Consider the following 22,736-nt stretch of genomic DNA (forward strand, 5'->3'; position numbering starts at 1 on the left):
GGCCGTTCTTTCACAGTTTAGGCTTCCAAACTCAAAGTCCATTTTGACCTTGGTTCAACAAATAGATTTTATAGGAGCCTCTCTAGATGCTGTGATAACCAGGGTTTACACACCTGTTAGGTCATATGGCAGCTTGTGTCTTTGTAATCCAACATACCAGATTGCATCTCTGTCATACCTTAGGACAGTTTATATATCAAACAAGCACAGTCCTGACAGACAGGTCTTGGGTTCTAGGCTTGCTCAATTGGTGGAAGAACACTTCCAAGGTCTGTATAGGAGTTATTTTCTTTTAAGCTCCTCTGACTGTTATCACATCAAATGCATCCCTCTTGGCATGGGGAGCTAATCTTGGGCCACTCATCCTGCAGGGCAAATGGTCTCCTCAACAGTGTCTTCTGTTGTTCTCATCAATGTTCTCTCTAGCTGAGAGCAGTCAGATGGGCTTGCTCTCACTTCCTTCCACAGATCAGAATCAAATCTATCAAGATCAAGACAGACAACATGGCCTGTATGTTCTACAGCAATTGTCAGGGTGGGGCATGCCTCCCTGCCCAGTCTGTACCAAAGTAATAAAAACTCTGGACCTGATGCATAGTCAACCAGATAGTCATCTTGACTTCTGATTTTCCAGGTATTCAGAATGCCATTGCTGACAATCTCAGCAGACACTGCTCCACAGGGTTATGAGTGGGACTTGGATTCACGACTCCTCAACATCAACCTGGGGGTTTCCAGATGTGGACCTTTTTACCACCACAGCGTACACAAAGTGCAAGTTTTGTTCGAGAGGGAGACTCACTCCTCAATCAGTAGGAGATGCCTTTCTCATATTATGGAGGAAGGACTCCCTCTATACATATCCACCAACACCATTGCTCTGAAAATTCTCAACAAGATCAAGCAGGAGAAGGCCAAAGTCACTTTGGTTGCAACAACTTGGCCAAGACAAGTTTGGCATCCTTAGCTCGTTGAACTTGCTTCTCATCTACGACTGTGACTTCCAATCAGTTTCAGTCTGTCTCAGGATACCAGTTAGACACTTCACCCCAATCTGGAAGTTCTGCAGATCCAGGCATGGCTCATCAATGGTTCTTTGGGTTAGAGACTTCCTGTTCAACATGAGTGCCACAGGTGTTGGTAAGCCATAGAAAGGAGTCCATACAACATACTTACCTTCAGAAATGGAGGATATACCACTTCTGGTGTACCTGTTGGCAAATTTCTCCTAACGACTCTTTTCCACCATCCTAAACTACATGTTGGAATTTGAAAGATCAGGCCTGACTATAAGTTCTCTCAAGGTTCACTTGGTGGCTATAACAGCCTTGCATTAACCAGGAGAAAGCTTTTCATTTATTACTCATCCCATCACATCAAGATTTATCAAAGGGCGGATGAAGCTTTTTCCACAGCAGGCCAGTGGAACAGAATCCGCTCCTCCTGGGTTTGAGTCCAGTGCTCTATTCAAGGAGGAAAAGGTTGTATTTTAACTGGCTTCTTTAATGGCAGCTACAAAATCTGTAGGTTCAGTCATGAGCATGCACCCAACATGCATTTGTATGTCCAAAAGGGTTGATTGTATGTGCAAATGCCAATTTAACTACACGATTCAACACATGAGTGTGAAATTACTTATTCTGTATAAGGAAATATTGGTCGTAGTGACCTAGAACTTGATGGTTGACACAAGATATACCTTTGATTAGAGATTTCAGCATGAAAAAAAAAAAATCAGGCAGTTTTGGAGGCCAGAGGAATCGTTAGTTCTAAATGCTCCTACATACATTCAACTACGGGCTTGTTCACACATGGAGGTGTTCAGAAATAGCTGTGTATAAACAACTATTCCTGAATAACTCCACATGCAGACAAGCCCTAACACAATATAACTATTTTTATGCAGCTAAGAAGTGTGTTTTTGATCACAGACCTCATTAAAGCTGATGGCCATGTTATTCACCCTTCAGTCACACTAAATGGGAGAAAGAATTAAGCTCTGCTATGGAGTAAGTTATCTCGAAACAATGGAATCCGCTACCCAAGGCACCCGTCTGCATGCAAGGCTGGGTCATGTGGGCTGAGGGGTTTTCCTGAAGACTGATGGCAAATGCAGGGGCTGTAGCATTGTTTTGATTGCAAGTGTGTCTGTGTGTGTGTGAGCAAGAGCTCGAGAGACCAAGAACACACACAATGAGGAAAGCCAAGAGAAAACTAGGGACTCAGCTGTTATCATGGCCCCGAGAAGGAGCAGAAACAGAGCTCTTTGGGGCATAGGTTTGGATTTTTGAACAAGGAAACTGCTTCCTGTTTGTTCCTGCTGTGTCCTGGGAAACAGGACTTTGTGCACATTTCTTGTAAATAAACAGGATTGTAGCAAAGAGATACTTGGCTCTATCATCTTTTTTTTTTCTCTTAATAGAAGCATCCTGGCAAGGCCCCAGATGCAACTGGCCAGAAAAATTCCCACCCCCATTTTTTTCCCGTTGGAATTTGCTGACTGCTAGTTTGAAGTGCCTTGGAGCTGAGGATTTCAGGGCTTCCAGAGTGCATGGCTTGGACTGCCTTTGAGTCAGGGACCCCAGGGCTTCCCCGGTCTTCAGCCCTGGAGCAACCCACTAGGCAGACTGCCCCAAGGATTCAGTCCCTTTCACAGAGAATTTCAAAAAAGTTATATTTTTGGATCAGAATGAAATCAAATTCTGAAATAAAATTACCTTTTCTCTCCCAGCTCCAGCCATGAATATGGGCTAGTCACTCAGGACAAGGGGCAAACGTGCTAGGCAAATAACTCTAAGCCAGTGTTTCCCAAACTTGGGACACCGCTTGTCCGGGGTAAGCCCCTGGTGGGCCAGGCCAGTTTGTTTACCTGCTGGAGCCGCAGGTTCAGCCAATCGCGACTCCCACTGCCCACAGTACGTCGCTCCAGCCAATGGGAGCTGCGGGAAGTGGCGTCCGGCACGTCCCTCAGCCCGCGCCACTTCCCGCAGCCCCCATTGGCCTGGAGCAGCGAACCACGGCGAATGGGCACAGCAATCGGCCGAACCTGCGGATGCGTCAGATAAACAAACCGGCCCGGCCTGCAAGGGGCTTACCTTGGACAAGCGGCGTCCCAAGTTTGGGAAACACTGGTCTAAGTACATATTTGTGGTATGGAATAGCTCATCCAACTCTATTGCTTATAGTATACACATTATATTCCATATTAGTTACGACAGCGGGTACAGTGTTTACCTTAGGAATATTTTGTCAACAAAACTGGGCCCATTACGTTTGTAACTACCCTTTGGACTCACTTTAATGTTACATGCTTGCTCTAGATTTATAACCTTTAATTTTCTATGTGGCTCAGGCCACTTTGTTTGTAGAGTTCATTGTAAGTGAGTTCCTGTTAATTTATGGCAATGTACTTTCAAAAGTATCTTGAAATTGTCTCCTTAATGGAATCTGTAGCTCCTGAAGTAAGATCTTGCATGAATTTACTTGCCTTCTAAGAGTCTGGGGGCCTAGCTTTTCTTCCATGTCTGTATACACATGGGTTACATCTATGGCACAGGTTATTGGGAGTATTTAATTAATACACTAAAGAATAATATTAAGATCACATGTTAGAATGCTTTGCTGACTGCATTTATTAGCTCATTGTAAGACCTTAAATGAAATCCACAGGGCTTTTCCATTTCAGGTGTTTCACAGTCCTCACAGAGTGTAACCTTCCAGGACATTATATTTATGTTGTTATCTAGAGGGCTAGAACTCAGCGGGATTCGATCACTTAGAGAACAAAATCTGTAAGCTATTACTGCTATAGCTATATGTTAGGGCCTCTAAGATTCAGTTGAAAATCTGAGCATATATAGGGATAGAAGAGGAAAGGAGGTCAGAGAGATGAGGCGAAGAAAAGTCATGAGACTAAAGACAGAAGAGACTTGGTAGCAGAGAAAAGAAGAAAATAGGAGACTAAGAAAGGAGAATGTGAAAAGGGGATAGAATAAAGTGTTGCAAACAGGCAACAAAAAAGGAAGAGCTATATAATTTACATATATGTGCTATATTCAGAAAAATTCTTTATGATCCATGTGTCCTTCTCCTTGTTTGCCTATAGATTAAAGGAATTTTGTAGATTCGATTTTCCACTGCCATGCAGCTCATGTAGTCATTTACCTTTGTGCAAAGTAATTGTAAAATGTATTTAAAATGCTATTTTTCTGATCTGGTTGCTTTGCTCTGACTTTGCACAGCTGTAAGTGACCACAGATGGAGCGAGTAGTGTTTTTATGTCTTTCGCTTAAAATAATTCATTTATGCTTGCAGCTTGGAAAACCCTATTGGTCTTGAGCTTTACATGCTGCATCTGAATTGCTTGTTCCACCCCTGGTGCACTAGCTTCTCATTTTCCATTTTATCCTGGAGAAGAGAGACAAGCCACAGCTGTGGTGATTTTGTTATGTTGATTCCAAGATGTTTTAGTATCAGTCTGTATGGGCACTGGGAGCAGTTTGTGCCTCTATGTGTGTGGAGAGGACGGGGCGGGGGTGGAGTGGGAGGTGATACATTTTATAGGAAAGCAAATATTCTTGACTTCAAAGCAGAGGGAAGATAATCAATCAATCACTCAGAAACCATTGGCTATGCTGTTTTATTACTTTAAAATATCTAGATGTATTGAAATGAAAATAGTAATGCAGGAAGGTTTTATTGGGGGCTAGAATGTTTGTTCAGAGGTATTGCAAATGATAATAACTGAGGGAATATATGCAAGATGGGGATGGTTTGGGGGCAATATTCTTGTATCGTAATCTGGGGTCAAATCCTTGACACTCACAACTGCAAATCAAGAGGCAATACAATCAGATGGTGTTTCCCTTGGTCTATTTGCATATGACCCGTACTTGGCACATGGCAGGGGGAGAAGGGATGTTGGTGGAACATCCTGTGGTTCAGCAACCATCAAGCAGTGTAATGGCCCAGCAGGGCTGTTAATGGTGGTATGTGTTAGAATAGTCCTGAAGCTGCTCTAATTTGTGCAGGGGCTGAATGGTAATTGGGAATGGAGGGTGGCTCACAAGCAGACTTTTGGATCTGCAGCATAAAGTCCAGGTGCCATTCATCTGCACTGTAGGGAGGGATAACCTCCCCAATCCCCGTTTTGTATTTTGGTCATAGTGCATGGAATTCACCCTGGAAGGAAGGATGTGTTTAGGGCCCTCAGCTGCATACAGAGTTTGATATATACTTCAGTTGTCTAAATGTTACCTCTTCCTGATCCATCTGATCCTGGTGACCTCTATAGGGCATATGCTGAGTGGATGGCTCTGGCCATAAGTCGTGCACTTGTAGCTGGTCTGAGCAGGGCTGGTGGAACTGTTACTTCTCCCCTCTCATTTTTGGGCTGTTTGTTAAATCTCTTTATCCACATGCCATAATATTTCCACTTTCTCCATACACATAGTAGTGCTTTCCATCCAGTGCTCTGAGAACACATAATACATATGAATTAGTTAAACCTCACAGCATCTTGTAAATTAAAAAAATATTAGAGCAGGGTGAACAGTTCACAGTGACCAATGTATTGGATGGATTTTTTTTTCCTGCTAGTGAATTGTACACAAACAATTAGTGATTCTCTCCAGTTTCATCATTCAGCATGAAAGGGGAAGGTAATTGGATTAAGCAGGGTGGGCTAGAACAGACTCTTTGTAGGATGGCACAGTTTCCTGTGAGGTACTGGTACCAGGTTTGAAGAAAAGGAAGTTGCTAGGGTCCACTTTTCAGTAATGGGATTGATGTGGGATTAACGAGACATAGTGTGAAGCTAGCAGGAAATGAGAGGGGAAGTGGCAGAATATTACAAAGGAGAGACACAAACTGGGGGCTGATAATGGACCAGGAAATACAAAGATGGAAATGATCCTGGGGATGGATAAACAAGATAAGATTTTTGTTGGACTCTAACAGGAGAGCTCCCAAAGCACATGTGATAATGGGACTGTTAAACAGAGATTCCCAGAGTAGTATATTTTGGGGAAGTAGTGATATTAATAATCAAACAAGCAAAATACCCTGCTCCCACTGAAAACAAATATAAACCAAACCAACTCGACAAAAACAACTGACATTGTTGCCATATTGCATGAGTGGTATTTTGCAGTCTCCAACCAAAGATAGTGTTTAGCTGATGCTCTATCCACCACATTGTACTCTTTGGGGAAAAAATGAGACAGACATTGGATTTGCTGGTGGGCTCTTGACTGGCACAAATCAGTGGAACTTATGTGCCTTTGAGGATCTAGGCCTAAGTGTTTCTCTTGGCAAGAAGTCCTGTCTAAATCTGTACAATGAGTGTTTTATAGAAGGAAACCTGAAAAGGAATTAGAGTAGATAGCATGGTCTAGCAGTTAGAGCAGAGTCATGATGGTCAGATTTCCTACTCTGTATTTTGGGGAAGTTGATTGAACTGGCTATTGCAGAAGGTATTCTGGAATAGCTCCCCATATGGACTCTATTCTAGAATAAAAGTTACTCTTAATTCACATTCTGGAATAATCACTCTGTTTTGGAAGTACAATAATTTTTCTGAAACAAAAGTGACTTTTATTCTAGAATAGAGTGACCAGATGAGGAAATATTCCACACTATCACATTTCAGAATGCTTTATTCCAAAATAGCTATTCCAGTCCATTCCTTTTTGTAGACAAGCCCTGATTCACACTGCGCCACTTTGGTCACTAAAACTCTCTGACTCAATTTCCTCTTCTAAAAAATGCTAATTGTACCCACATTTGTAAAATGCTTTGAGATCCTCACATAAAACATGCTAGTATATGTGCAAAATATACCATTAATAATAATAATCAAGCACTGAGCCCATCAGCAACCCAATGTCTGTCTCATTTTTCCACCAGATACAATGTGGTAGATAGATCAACATCAGCTAAAAAGATTCCTAAATAGAGAACTGTCGTTTTTTAACGTGTCATACGTCCATCAGAGTAGCTGCTGGAATGAAAAACTCAATGGTTTCTTAATCACCTGGCAGCTGAGGTCTGAGTTGCCATTAAGGATTCCCAGAAAGGTCCTTCTCCTCTCGTTTCACTGAAATAAAGCATTCAGAAATGAGTCTACCTGAGAAATGTTTTGGTAACACACTGTAGATACTGTTGCAAATTATTTAGATAATGAAATAGCCTCTGGCTGTTTGCCAAAGTGAATAAGATGAAAGAAAAAACTACCTTTTCAGAATGAATGCTGTTTCTGCTATAGAGTTCAGAGAAGTGTTTGTAAGAGTTTATTCTGCCTGAGAACCAGGCCCAGAGCCAGTGGATTTTTCAAAACTATGTTCTTTAGCTCTAGTGAATGGATTTTAACGGTTGTGTTTTAATTCTGGAAGGCAGCTGTTTCCCCTAAAACAAATGTGACAGGTTTGGAAAACTCAGTTTGCCTCCAAACCTCATTCTTTCTGGCTTTGCATCTGACCATTCTGAAATGTACGAGGAAACCAGGCCCCTGATCTTCAGTGCTATGGTAAGGGCAGGGGTGGGTCACTTGAGTCGATACATACATGGAAAAATAGTTCTTTACCCTGTAATCACTGCTTACCCTGAACATAGGACATGGTATACAGATTCAAGTTACATGCAGTATAGGTCTTTAGGAGATTAGAACTATGGTGGAAATTTTATAGACTCATAGACATGTAGGACTAAAAGGGCCTTCATAGGTCATCTAGTCCAGTCCCCTATACTTATGGCAGGACTAAGTATTATCTAGACCAGGGATCGGCAACATTTGGTCCGTGGCCCACCAGGGTAAGCCCCATGGTGGGCCAGGCCAGTTTGTTTACCTGCTGAGTTCACAGGTTCGGCTGATTGCAGCTCCCACTGGCTGCGGTTCGCTGCTCCAGACAATGGGGGCTGCGGGAAGCAGCAGCCAGCACATCCCTCAGCCAGCGCTGCTATTTCCCCATGCTAATTTTTCCCCGACTGTTACTCACACATTCTTGTCAACTGTTTGAAACGGGCCATCCTGATTATCACTACAAAAGTTTTTTTTTTCTCCTGCTGATAATAGCCCACCTTAATTGATTAGTCTCATTAGAGTTGGTATGGCAACGCCCATTTTTTCATGTTCTCTGTGTATATATATCTTCCTACTGTATTTCCACTGCATGCGTCCGATGAAGTGGGTTTTAGCCCACGAAAGCTTATGCCCAAATAAATTTCTTAGTCTCTAAGGTGCCACAAGTACTCCTTGTTCTTTTGCTGATACAGACTAACACGGCTGCTACTCTGAAACCTTACTAGGTAATGTGTTCCAGTGCTTAATTACCCTGACAGTTAGGACATTTTTCCTAATGTCTAATCTAAATCTCTCATGTTGCAATTTAAACGAATTTTTTTCTTGTCCTCTCCTCATTGGTTAAGGGGAACAATGTATCACCCTTCTTTTTACAACAACCTTTTACATACTTGAAGACTTATCTTGTCCCTCCTCAGTCTTCTCTTCTCCCAAATGAAGCAAACCCATTTTTTTCAATCTTCCCTCAGAGGCCATGTTTTCTAGACCTTTAATCATTTTTTTGTTGCTCTCACCTGGACTTTCTCCAATTTGTCCACATCTTTCCTGAAGTCTGATGCCCAGAACTGGACAAAATAGTCCAGCTAAGACCTTATCATTGCTGGGAAGGGTGGAAGAATTACTTCTCGTGTCTTGCTTACAACACCCCTGCTAATACTTCCCAGAATGATGTTAGCTTTTTTTTTTTTTTTTTTTTTTTTTTTTTGCAACAGTGTTACATTATTGACTGTTATTTAGACTATAACACCCAAACCCTTTTCTGCAGTACTCCTTCTGAGGCAGTCAATTTCCCATTTTGTATTTATACAATTCATTATTCCTTCGTAAGTGGGGTACTTTGAGTTTGTCCTTATTGAATTTCATCCTATTTATTTCAGACCATTTCTCCAGTGTGTTGAGATCATTCTGAATTCTAATCCTGTCTTCCAAAGCACGTGCAACTCCTCCCACCTTGGTATTGTCTTCAAACTGTATAAGTGTACTCTCTATGACCTTATATGAATATATTCATAATATATTTATGAAGATATTGAATGAAACCTGACCCAGGACAGATCCCTGTGGGACCCCACTCAATATGCCCTTCCAGCCTGACTCTGAACCACTGATTACTCTGAATACGGTTTTCCAACCATTTTTTTGCCCACCTTATAGTATGTTCATCATCTAGGCCAGGGATCAGCAACCTTTAGCACACGGCCCATCGGGGAAATCCGCTGGCAGGCCAGGACAGTTTGTTTACCTGCAGTGTCCACAGGTTCAGCCAATCGCAGTTCCCACTGCCCGCGGTTCACTTTTCCAGGCCAATGGGGGCTGTGGGAAGCAGCGGCCAGCACATCCCTCGGCCCATACCACTTCCTGCAGCTCTCATTGGCCTGGAATGGTGAATTGTGGCCAGTGGGAGCTGTAATCGGCCAAACCTGTGGATGCTGCCGATAAACAAACTGTCCCGGCCTGCCAGTGGATTTCCCTGACAGGCCGCATGCCAAAGGTTGCTGATCCCGGTTCTGGGCTATATTTCCCTAGTTTGTTTATGAGAGGATCATGTGAGACAGTATCAAAAGCCTTACTAAAGTTTAGATAAATAACATAAACTGCTTCCCCCCCATTCACAAGGCTTGTTACCCTGTCAAAGAAGGATATTAGGTTGGTTTGCAATGATTTGTCTTGACAAATCCATGTTGACTGTTACTTCTCACACTGTTATCTTCTAGATGATTACAAATTGATTGATTACTTGTGCCATTATCTTTTCAGGTACGAAAGCTAATATGGCTGGTCTATAACTCCCTGGGTTGTCCTTATTCCCGTTTTTATAGATACTATATTTGCCATTTTCCAGTCCTCTGATATCTCCCCCATCTTCCATGAGTTCTCAAAGATAATTGCTAATAGCTCTGAGATCTCTCCATCCAGTTTCTTAAGTATTCTAAGATGTATTTTGTCAGAGCTTGCTGACTTTAAGACATCTAACTTGTCTAAGTAAGTCCTAATTTATTCTTTCCCTATTTTAGACCCAGATCTTATCCCATTTACACTGATGATCACTATTTTAGTCATCTGATCATTGCTAATCTTTCTGGTGAAAACTGAAACAAAAGCATTTAACACTTTGTTGTGTTGCTTTGGCCATTGCTGCAGCCATTTGGTCTTTTCTATCTATAATTCCCTCACTTATAGGTACAGAGTATCATCTTTATGTGGTTCAATAATCCATCTTAAATTAGCACAACCTATTGGTACGTTATGCGGGTGCACTTGCTCTTCTGAGTCAAACATTTCCACTGAGAATCTACTTATTTTTGAATCATTTTAACAATGGTTGAGTCTCCAAATGAAAGGAAACCTAGTGGCCCTACATTGGATTGTGCATGTAACACAATTAATTGGGGCTCACTTAGTAACACCAAGAAAAAAAATCGGTACTATCAATTTTCCTTTCTCACTTCTGCCTTTGCTTGTGTCTTGAAATGCTGCCCCAAGGCAGCTCACTCTTTTCAGGGGTAAAATATGGATGAAGGGATACATGGGTCACTATCTCTGAGCTGTGCACAGGATAAGCTAGGAGGTCTTCACTGGCTATATTGATGAGATTTGTGTCTATATCAAAATGCTTTAAGACAGGGATTGGCAACCTTTGGCACACAGCCTGCCAGGGTAAGCTCCCTGGCAGGCTGGGCAGGTTTGTTTACCTGCTGCATCCACAGGTTCAGCCGATCACAGCTTCCACTGACCATGGTTCGCCGCTCCAGGCCAATGGGGGCTGCGGGAAACGGTGTGAGCCGAGGGATGTGCTGGCTGCTGCTTCCTGCAGCCCCCATTGGCCTGGAGCAGCGAACCACGGCCAGTGGGAGCTGCGATCGGCCCAGCCTGTAGACGTGGCTGGTAAACAAACTGGCCCGGCCCGCCAGGGGGTGTACCCTGGTGGGCTGTGTACCAAACGTTGCCGATCCCTGCTCAAAGAGCTCTCAGCTCATACAGCTATCTTCTCCCTCTCCTCTCCCTCCCTCCTTCCCCCCGATTAATCTCTAAAAAAGTGATTTAGGAGATACATTCTGAAGACACTTTGCAGTATTTTCACCCTTTGTCTAGCTCCACTGAAATGAAGAGTTGAATATGGTCCAGTTTCTCAGATCATTCTTTTGATTCCATTAGGGTTTAACTATGACTATATCTGACATGGTGCTGAATGTCACACTGTCTAGAGTGGCTCCCGACTGTGAGTAAATACCTCAGGGCAGTCTGTCAAAAACAGAGCAGACACCCCAAACTGGTGGTATGTTCTATAATTAGATTTAGCCAAACCAATAACAAATGTGACTCCTGGATTACTATAACAGTCTTACCATGGAATCACGGACAGTCCTCTTAAACTTTCCAGTCTATTTTGTCACCCAGACAAACTGGATTTAGTGAAAAATGGTCACTTACACCAAAAATTACACCACATTCAGGTTGCTTCCAATCCCATAAGACTAGTCACTTACGCAAGATCAACTGGTACCGTAGATTTTACATCAAAGATAACACCTGTAGCCAATTCTGTGATGAAGTAGCTAAAGTTTTATTAACTAGGAAAAAGGAATAAGAGTTATTTACAGGTTAAAGCAAGCAAAGATACACACTTAAATGAGTTACTATCTAAATCCTCAGAGTGACAAAGTTGTAGTGATCTGTCAATTCAAAGTGTCTTTCCGGGCAGACACAGGAGGCAGCCCCTGGGGATCTCTGGCTTCAGTCTAGAGTCTCTGGCCCTTCAGAGCTCAAACAGCCAAAAAGATGCAGTTTCTTCTTGTCAGGGATTTTTATTCTCTTCTCCCAGACTTCATGATGATGGGATGAGTTCACCTGCACATCTCCCCTTTATGGATGAACGGAGAGCAATCAACAAAATCTTTTTCCCTCGGATGCTCCACAAATGATTTGTCTATGGGCCTTCTTTGGTTAGGCAAGAGATAACACACTGTGTAGCAAATTAGCATTTCATACTTGGTAATGTTCCTCTCCTGACTCTGGGGTTTACAGTTTCAGAGCAAACACTTTTAGAGTGACAGAGCAAACACTTACATATTACCTTATAACAGGGGATATTATAAGTGCAGTTAATACATGCAGCAACATATACGCATCTCAGAGTCTAAACACTAAATACAAGACTAATAACTACTTTGAGCAAAACTAACATACAGGTGACTTGGTCTGGCCTCTAGCTATGAGGCTGTCAATTCTTAACTAATGCCTGCAGCCTGGGCAAGAACTGGCATCTGGCCTGCCAGCATCACACCAAACGTGCTTTTACCTTACCTACACTGATCACAAAATTGTGGTCAGAGTCATTATCAGCTAACGTTACTCTTTACGGTTGCATTCTAACAAGATAAAATTTTGTCATAAAGACAAGTAGATTCAAAATTCAGCCCTGTGTAAACTGAGTAGAAGCTGTTTATGAGCTCTTGATGTTTGATCCTTGTCTGAGGCCTAACTGATGGGTTGTTTGCTCAAATTTTGGGTCGCCAAAATAAATAGATGATGCTGACTAGCACACAGACTATTACAACACTCTGTCTCCAAGATTCTTAGCCTGAAAAAAAAAAAAAAAAAGAGATCACAAACTCCTCTTCTAAGGTTTTCCTTCATAACTAGAGATGGATATGAATCAAAATCGCAAATCCAGATACTTCTGAGCATTGAGGAAATTCAGATTCAGGCCTGTACTTAGTGGCTTGGCCCCATTTCTGCCCACCCCTTCATGTCATTACTTGGGCTGTCTTTAATTTCCTCAGTTGAAATTTCTTTTCTTAAAGTCTTTTCCCTATATGCCTATAGAATCTGCCCAACAATAGCAGAGCAGCAGAAGGGAGCCAAGTAAAAGAAACAGGCTCATGCAGTTCAAATCCAAAGAAATTTTCAATCACACTTTAAAATTAAGTGACTCAGATCAAGATTTAATTTACATGGAAGGTTTAATATCACACTCATTGCATATTAATTAAATAGCAATGGATCATTTACCAGCCTGTTTAATGAGGTGTAACAACTACTGCATATAAAATATACAGACACTATTATAACATCATCCTGAAACCTCAGTAAATCTGTTTGAATAATTATTAGTATTTCAGCAATATATAGTCACTAGTGCAATTCCACATTGATTTAAAATGCAGCTATTATAGGTTAGTAACAGGTAAATTCCAATAAGTCTGAGTTCCCTTTTGTGCAGGTGCAGTACTATTGATACTAATGAGAGGGATACACTTATATCAAGGGAAGGATAATCTCCCCATACAACCGTCCTCCCTCTCCACACCTACACCCCAGTGATTATTACTGGAATGAGGAAGAAGAGCATTATTTATTGAATCACCAAAACTGCTTATACGTTTACTGAATCACAAAACCACTCCCCCCGAGCCCTCTGCCCACTAGCACCAGACTGGGTACTGGTCCTGCCCTGATTCAGAAATGAAAACATTACCTACAGAATGAGCAGCATCAGTGCCTGCAGCATTTTGAGTTTCCACCACTGACATTTTGTCATTTACAGGCTTTGTATGTAGATGGGTGAATGAAAGATGTTGTCTGCTAGTGGCTGGCTCACAAAATAGGCAAGGGACCCACTACAATTACCAATCAAGCAAGTTCTTCTTCAACTTAAAGAGCAAAGGTCCTTGTTTTGGAGCTGAAGAACAGGGTTCTGGTCTCATGTTCTCAGAGGAATGTGTAATTTCTGTAGTGATTGGGTCTGTTGTCTTCAGCACGGAGATTATTTTTTATAGTTTCCTATTCAAGTTCTGACCCGATGCCACCTGAGCATTTGAGATCGGGCAGGATCTCAAGCAGAGGTGGCATAGTTTACTCCTGCACGTCATTCTTGAATTGCTGAAACCTGCCCCAGGATCCAGGGATAAACCAGTCCGGTTAAAAATGTGCTGCACTGTCTAAAACGTCCCTAGAAACATGGTGGCAATTTTTAACTCCTTTTAACTCCTTAGGGTTCCACCTCCGAAGACTGGTTAACCCGGGGTTGCAGAGTAGCAGCCGTGTTCACCAGAGTGATTTTGATGAACCCTGATCGCTCCCCTGCACATGATTATGGGCAAACTCTTAGCAATAAATGTGTGTTTCTTCAATAAACATATTATCTCAAACTGGTGGGGTCTTGGTTTCAGGGTTCCTTGTGCAAAGATGTAGGAAACTATCTTACATTGCTGCTTTTCAGCTGGCACCAATAAATGAGTTGCTGACATCTCCCTGCTACTGTTTTCCTTTGATCATTCCATTCAGTGACGTCCGGGCAGACAACTGACATACAGACCCTGACATCTTGACTGATAGTTATTTCCCATTTCATCAAGACGAGAATGTCATGTGGCCGTGCTATAAATGTCCTTTGTGAGTGCATACCTGTCAAATAGAGATTGGATTTAGAAAATCCATCCTTCAGCATATGTAGGGTACCCAGACAGCAAGTGTGAAAAATCAGGATTCTGTGTGTGTGTGTGTGTGGAGGGGGGAGTACAGTTGCAACTATAAGACAAAGCCTCTAATATCAGGATGGTCTTGAAAATATCAGGACAATTGGTAAAAAACACATGGCCCCAGCTTGAATTTGGAGTCTATCACTGATACACCACTTTAAAAAAAAACTACTGTCACGGTTAGAAGATTGCTTTATGGAAGGCACTACTCAGGATCAACATATCACTGTTTTTACTATGGACAAGGAAATCCTCATGGAGTTCAAGATTTTGCAAATCTCTTGAACTATTTTGGGGAGCTTACATGCCTCACAAAATCAGTTTAACTTCGTTTAACAGTTAGCGCTCCCCTTCTGTGCTTGCTCCACAGAGTACAGGAGCTGTTATAACCCCACCTAGGAAGCCTTGCTTCTTTAGTTCAAGATGTAGCAGCTCCAGCTTTTAGTTCTAGAGGTCCCCGTTCAGTTGCCAGCAGGTCAGCCATGATGTTACGTAAGTGGCTTATATCTTCCGTGTGCATTGGGTAAAGAGGAAAACTGCACAGTGTGCATTAACCAGTGAGTTACATGCTACCCCTTGCATCTGAGGCCCACATTGGTTTAAATCCTTGATGAGCCCTCCACTTATGTGACAGGCAATATATTGGGGAACTCCAGAGCTAAACGCATGAGCTGCTACAGCGTGAGTTAAAGCTCTCTGGCTGGGCTTGTAATAAGACTCATCTTTACTCTGGCATGGACCCTGTAACACACACTAACCAGTGGCTTTAAAAAAAAGAAGAAGAAGTTTTTCTAGCTAAATGAACCTCCATGCTAATGGATGTAACACAGTGGCTGAAGCCATCATCCTGTCTCCCTCTCTAGTGACTTGCCTGGTGATTACAACAGTTTATGATTGGGAGACTTCTTTTAACCCCCGTGGGTAGGGGCTTGTGCTTTTGGTGTGGAGGGACTAGGTTTGATCCCAGCTGACCATGGTGGTATATGTCAGTATTAAAGCACAATATTATTTTAGGTACAGAGGGATTTCTGTCCTACTGCGAGGCTGACATAGCCTGCATCAGTTTATCCATTGGAATTTTTTTCTCTTCCCTCTCAGCCCCCCTTTTTCACAGTTTCTCCTTAGTCAGATATGGACCTAACAATTTGTGAGTCTTGCCTCCACAATGTTCAAGTAGATGAAAGGGAGCTTGGGTGGCTTCATTCTTTTCTTCTTTCTTCCTTTAGCGATAGTCTCATGGTTGAGTACTCAGGACTCAGTTAATCAAAGTTCAGATCCATATATTTCCTGTGTGCCCTTGGATGCTCTGGGCCTCTGTTCTCCACCTGTAAAATGAGAACAGTTGACCCTGCCTTTCTCCCATCCTTTGTCTATCTGGCTTGCATAGAGATCTTCTAAGGATTGAAGTCAATGGAAGTTAGGAGCCTAAATACCTTTGAGGATCTGGGCCAAAGCTCTTTGGAGGAGGTATTTCCTCTTAGTATGTGTTTATACAGAGCCTACCAAAATGGGACCCCGACCTTATATGGGGACTGTGGACTGTTCCCATGTTAGGTTTTCAAGTGAAAATTATTATTATTCCTTTCTCAGAAAAAGTTGAAGTGGGAATAGAATTTCAGGCCCAAAGACCCCGCATATGAAGTTCTGTAAAGATACATATCAACTTTTTTATTCATCTTATGTATGATGTTGCACCATAGTAACATAAAAGTTGATTCACCTCTAGTTTATACCACAAATTGCTTGTCCTGTTACTCAAACTTCTAAGCATATTATTTATTTATAGTCTGATAGTGCCCATAGACCTCATCCAAGATTGGGGCCTCATTGTGTTAGGCACTGCAGATAAATGTATCTGACTGACTAAAACACTGGGGCAAATGAAGTTAATAGTGAATTTCCTGCCAGCGGCAACAGCAGCAGTATGGAAACAAAAGCACAGCGGGTCAAATTCTGTCCTAATGTATACTGCATGAAATCTCATTAAACTCAATTCTGCTCTGTTCAGTAACAATTTCTATAGTTAATGGAGCTGGTGAAAGTGAGAACGGAATTCAGCCCATTGACTGCTGTTGAGTGACACAGACCGCAAATTAGTGCAAATCTGGACTGTTGTATTTAAGATGAAAATTCATGTTCTGTAATAGTAAAACCATAGGAAAAATATGGTCCATGCAGTCCAAATTTCCTGTCTCCGACAGTGGCTAATGCCGGATGCTTCAGAAGAAGGTGCAAACCTCCCAAAATGCAGCTAATTGTTCCATACTATTCCATGAAGGGGGTAGGGAGTAATTTCATCCTGATCTCAGATGGGTGATAGGTTTATGTCTTGAACCATGAGGAATGATAGCATATAAGTTTTTATCCTAGCTCGTATAAAAATATGTAATTATATTAGTCATATAAATACCCCAGGTCCTTTTTCTTCACACATAAGTAGAAACTAGTTGTGATTACTTGACTGAAGCACACACATCCCAGGTAATTTTTAAATGGGAGATATTTTAATTAGAGGTGACTGACCCACTCACAATCTTTGTGTCATATCAGGGATGACTTTTCAATTTACAACTTTCTGTTAGCCTTTTCTGCTATGAAATCCATTATATATGACCTGATCTTTCTTTGCTTCAAAGGCAGCCACTACAAGTATAAATTGTCTTAGGGGAGCTGGTTTGTCACCGACATTGGGCATATCAGTGCCAGCCATGACTTAACTGGCATTGCAGAATGGACTAAAAGACACATAATGACAATGCCCCAAATCCAAAGCAGACAATGTTTAATATGGTAAAACTAAATACTGACACCGGCAATCTCTTCTAAATCAGATTAAAACTAACCAAGGGACAGCCAAAGGTAGTTGAAATGGTGATGTGGGTGAATGCCTTACACCCCTGAAGATTGGATTTCAAATTTTAGCCCAAGCCAAAAGTGGAAGTCAACTTGGGAGATCTTATCCTAAATCTTTGCATGTCCAAAAAACAGAACACCAAATACATTTCAACACAATTGTTTTTCATTGCTCAAAAGTGGCCCAAATTGAAATGACAGGCACTCAGGAATGCAATGGAAGAGACTGCTGTGGGTAAGAGGACTAAGGTACATTGGTGGAGCTGTGCGAATGAAGCTTGCTGATTGCCAGCCCATAATATAGTCTATATTCTGCCCTCCCTTCTACTCTATGCCTTAGTTTGAACTGAAAGGTCAGTATTTGCCAATAGTTATCATAGCTTGGTATCTGACATTACCATAGTTGTTTCCTACACGTGCAACCGGAGATATTTGTGGTAACGTTGTGGTGCTTGGCAGATATTGACATTTACATAAAATTAAATTATGTTCATACATCAACTGTACAGTACATGAATCAGAGTTTTAGCCAGCCTTGTGCTCACTGAGTTTCTATGCCCTATGGTTTATTACTAGAACTGTCATCCTTTGTCAGGGGATGACAGGAACTATAGTCATCAAGTCCTTTCTTCTGCAGGAAGATGTCAAATCACAGTTTTTGCTAAGTTGTCTAATCCATCTTTTCAAATATTCTTATATTCAAGTGTACCCTGAACATAAAAAAGAAAGAATTTTGATTTTATGATAGGATAAATGTACTTGATATGAAAATTCAATAAAAGGAAGCCAGATGTCTGTATACTTATTTATGTTAGTCTGTCTTCTGTGTCAGTGTCTCCATTAAAACTGTATTTATTTTCATTGCCTCTCTGATTTTTATAATAATTTAGCATTGAATGGGGCAACCTCAACTTCAGTGGCAATGTTAACATAGAGAATTTTTCTCATATTCTGTATCTTTTCTTTATTGTGGAAATAGGAGTCATACTGGTGTCATGTTTCATAGAATCGTAGAGATGTAGGACTAGAAGAGACCTGAAAAGGTCATCTAGTCCTGCTCCCTGCACTGAGGTAGGACCAAATATAATTAGACCATCCCTGACATGGGTTTGTCTAACCTTTCCTTTAAAAACCTACAGAAATGGGGATTCCACAACTTGCTTGGTAACCATAATTCTTCAAGCCCCAATATGCACAACCACTAAGCAGGAACTTAACTTGTTCCTTTGAATTCAGTAAGATCACTCGTGCATAAAGTTACACATCTGTTTAAGTGATTTACTGGATCAGGCCTAAAGCATTATGTGCCTAAAAAAACCCTATTTACCTGTTTTTTCACTGAATGTCATACTATCTGTAAATAACATCTAAAGGGAAACTAATATTCAGTTGAAACTCAAGATTGTCAACAGACAATCTTAACTATTATCCAATATAGAATCCTACATAAGAATTTCAAGACATATGGCCTCATTCCTGTATCTGAACATTTTATGATCAATATATTTTAAGAACATAAGAACGGCCATACTGGGTCAGACCAAAGGTCCATCAAGCTCAGTATCCTGTCCTCTGAACAGTGGCCAATGGCAGGTGCTCCAAAGGAAATAAACAGACAGGTTATCATCAAGTGATCCATGCCCTGTCACCCAATCCCAGCTTCTGGCAAACAGAGGCTAGGGACACCATTCTTGCCCATCTTGGCTAATAGTCATTGATGGACCTATCTTCCATGAATCTATCTAGCTCCCTTTTGAACCCATTTATAGTATTGGCCTTCACAACACCCTCTAGCAAGGAGTGTGTTGCGTGAAAAAATACTCTCTTGTGTTTGTTTTAAACCTGCTACCCATTAATTTCATTTGAGGGCCCCTTCTTCTTGTATTATGAGGAGTAAATAACACTTCCTTATTTACTATGTCTATACCACTCGCGATTTTATAGACCTCTATCATGTCCCCCCTTAGTTGCCTCTTTTCCAAGCTGAAAAGTCCCAGTCTTATTACTCTCTCCTCATACGGTAGCCATTCTATACCCCAATCATTTTTGTTGCCCTTTTCTGAACTTTTTCCAATTCCAATATATCTTTTTTGAGATGCGGCGACCACATCTGCACGCAGTATTCAAGGTGTGGGCGTACCATGAATTTATATAGAGGCAATATGATATTTTCTGTCTTATTATCTATCCCTTTCTTGATGATTCTCAACATTCTGTTTGCTTTTTTGACGGCCATTGCACATTGAGTGGATGATTTCCGAGAACTATCCACAATGACTCCAAGATCTCTTTCTTGAGTGGTAACAGCTAATTTAGACCCCATCATTGTATATGTATAGTTAGGATTATGTTTTCCAATGTGCATTATTTTGCATTTATTAACATTAAATTTCATCTGTCATTTTGTTGCCCAGTCACCCAGTTTTGTGAGATCCTTTTGTAGCTCTTCGCAGTCTGCCTGAGACTTAACTATCTTGAGTAGTTTTGTATCATCTGCAAATTTTGCCACCTCACTGTTTACCCCTTTTTCCGGATCATTTATGAATATGTTAAATAGGACTAGGCCCAGTTCAGATCCCTGGGGGACACCACTATTTACCTCTCTCCGTTCTGAAAACTAACCATTTATTCCTACCCTTTGTTTCCTATCTTTTAACCAGTTACCAATCCATGAGAGAACCTTCCCTCTTATCCCATGACTGCTTATTTTGGTTAAGAGCCTTTGGTGAGGGACCTCATTAAAGGCTTTCTGAAAATCTAAATACACTATATCCACTGGATCTCCTTTATCTGCATGCTTGTTGACCCCCTCAAAGAATTCTAGTAGATTGGTGAGGCATAATTTCCCATTACAAAAACCATGTTGACTATTTCCCAACAAATTATGTTCATCTATGTGTCTGACAATTTTGTTCTTTTCAATAGTTTCAACAAATTTGCCCAGTACTGAAGTGAGGCTTACTGGCCTGTAGTTGCCAGTGTCACCTCTGGAGCCCTTTTAAAAAATTGGCAACACATTAGCTAACCTCTAGTCATTTGGTACAGAAGCTGATTTAAATGACAGGTTACAGATGACAGTTAGTGCTCCTGCAATTTCACATTTGAGTTACTTCAGAACTCTTGGGTGAATACAATCAGGTCCTGCAGACCCATTACTGTTTAGTTTATCAATTTGTTCCCAAACCTCCTCTAATGACACTTCAATTTGGGACAGTTCCTCAGATCTGTCAAAAAGAATGGCTCAGGTTTGGGAATCTCCCTCACATCCTCAACAGTGAAGACCAATACAAAGAATTCATTTAGTTTCTCCGCAATGGCCTTATTGTCTTTGAGTGCTCCTTTAGCATCTCGATCGTCCATTGGCCCCACTGATTGTTTAGCAGCTTTACAAAAAAAATTGCTATTACTTTTGGAGTCTTTGGCTAGCTGTTCTTCCAAATTCTTTTTTGGTCTTTCTAATTATACTTTTACAATTCATTTGCCAGAGTTTATGCTCTTTTTTATTTTCCTCATTAGGATTTATCTTCCATTTTTTAAAGGATACCTTTTTGCTTCTCACTGCTTCTTTTACTTTGCTGTTTAACCACGGTAGTTCTTTTTTGGTTCTCTTACTATATTTTTTTTAAATTGGGGTACACATTTAAGTTGAGCCTCTATTAAGGTGTCTTTAAAAAGTTTCCATGTAGCTTGCAGGGATTTTACTTTTGGTACCGTACCTTTTAATTTCTGTTTCACTAACCTCCTCATTTTTGTGTAGTTCCCCTTTCTGAAATTAAATGCTATAGTGTTGGGCCGCTGTGATATTTTCCCTGCCACAGGGATGTTAAATTTAATTATATTATGGTCACTATTACCAAGCGGTCCAGCTATAGTCACCCCTTGGACCTGATCCTGTATTTTGTAAAAGGTCTCCATATTTTTCTTGTATCAAACACCTAATCATCCCTAGGTGTATTTCTTTTCAGGGAGGCAACTCCAACGGCAGCATATCACTGTGGTTGTACATACAACACAAGTTACAGCACAAAGCAACTTAATCATGACTAGAATTACTTCAAGTATTACAAGAGCTTCAACTCAGTCATGAGAAATAAACAATTCTTCTAACAAAGTCCAAGAAATCTCTGGCTGACCTTAAATATATGGGTATGTGCTAAATTATCTCTAAAGCTATTGTCAGAAGAAATACCTGGCTCCTATGCAACAACCATGTCAAGGTTCCTTCCCCACTCTGAACTCTAAGGTACAGATGTGGGGACCTGCATGAAAACCTCTTAAGCTTACTTTTACCAGCTTAGGTTAAAACTTTCCCAAGGTACAAACTATTTTACCTTTTTCCCTTGGACTTCCACTGCCACCACCAAACGTCTGACAGGGTTTATTTTTGAGAAAGCGTTGTTTGGAAACATCTTTCCCCCCCAAATCCTCCCAACCCTTGTACCCCACTTCCTGGGGAAGGTTTGGTAAAAATCCTCACCAATTTGCATAGGTGACCACAGACCCAAACCCATGGATCTTAAGAACAATGAAAAAAGCATTCAGTTCTTACAAGAAGAATTTTAATAGAAGAAACAGTAAAAAAGAATCACCTCTGTAAATCAGGATGGTAAATACCTTACAGGGTAATTAGATTCAAAACACAGAGAATCCCTCTAGGCAAAACCTTAAGGTACAAAAAGACACAAAGACAGGAATATCCATTCTATTCAGCACAGCTTATTTTCTCAGCCATTTAAAGAAATCATAATCTAATGCATATCTAGCTAGATTACTTACTAAATTCTAAGACTCCATTCCTGTTCTGTCCCCGGCAAAAGCATCACACAGACAGACTCTTTGTTTCTCCCTCCCTCCAGCTTTTGAAAGTATCTTATCTCCTCATTGGTCATTTTGGTCAGGTGCCAGCAAGGTTATCCTAGCTTCTTAACCCCTTACAGGTGAAAGGGTTTTTCCTCTGGCCAGGAGGGATTTTAAAGGTGCTTACCCTTCCCTTTGTATTTATGACAAACCACCAGTTCTATTTATACAGTGGACTTCATGCTGATTTCTCAAGTGGTTGGTCTACTAACTAAACACTTAACAACAGGCACAAAATGTGTTTCTGTTTGTGCACGTACATAAACATTTCTTTGGCCTTCTTAAATGGCTCTAATTCCTTGTGTGCATGCAGTCTGGTATCTGTACAAGATAGTGGTTGCACTCTGCATGTGCCTACTTGTGTGCAAACACTGATATGTATGTGCCTGTTAAATAGTCAGACATTACGTGTGTACAAATGTTAGCATCTGAATGTGCAAAACTCATGTGACCTATTTCAGATGTGC

General features: G+C 41.1%; 1 long non-coding RNA gene across 1 annotated transcript; it reads right to left on the minus strand.

Annotated features, from left to right (window-relative positions):
* Positions 1–5,256: 5,256 nt before the first annotated feature.
* Positions 5,257–22,245, minus strand: LOC119566216. Its single transcript, XR_005225296.2, has 3 exons — positions 22,189–22,245; positions 7,034–7,096; positions 5,257–5,473 (listed from the first exon to the last, which is right to left on the minus strand). It is a non-coding gene; the product is annotated as an uncharacterized LOC119566216 (long non-coding RNA).
* Positions 22,246–22,736: the final 491 nt, after the last annotated feature.

This window comes from Chelonia mydas, chromosome 6 (assembly GCF_015237465.2).
Source record: "Chelonia mydas isolate rCheMyd1 chromosome 6, rCheMyd1.pri.v2, whole genome shotgun sequence".
Taxonomy (NCBI): Eukaryota; Metazoa; Chordata; order Testudines; family Cheloniidae; genus Chelonia; species Chelonia mydas.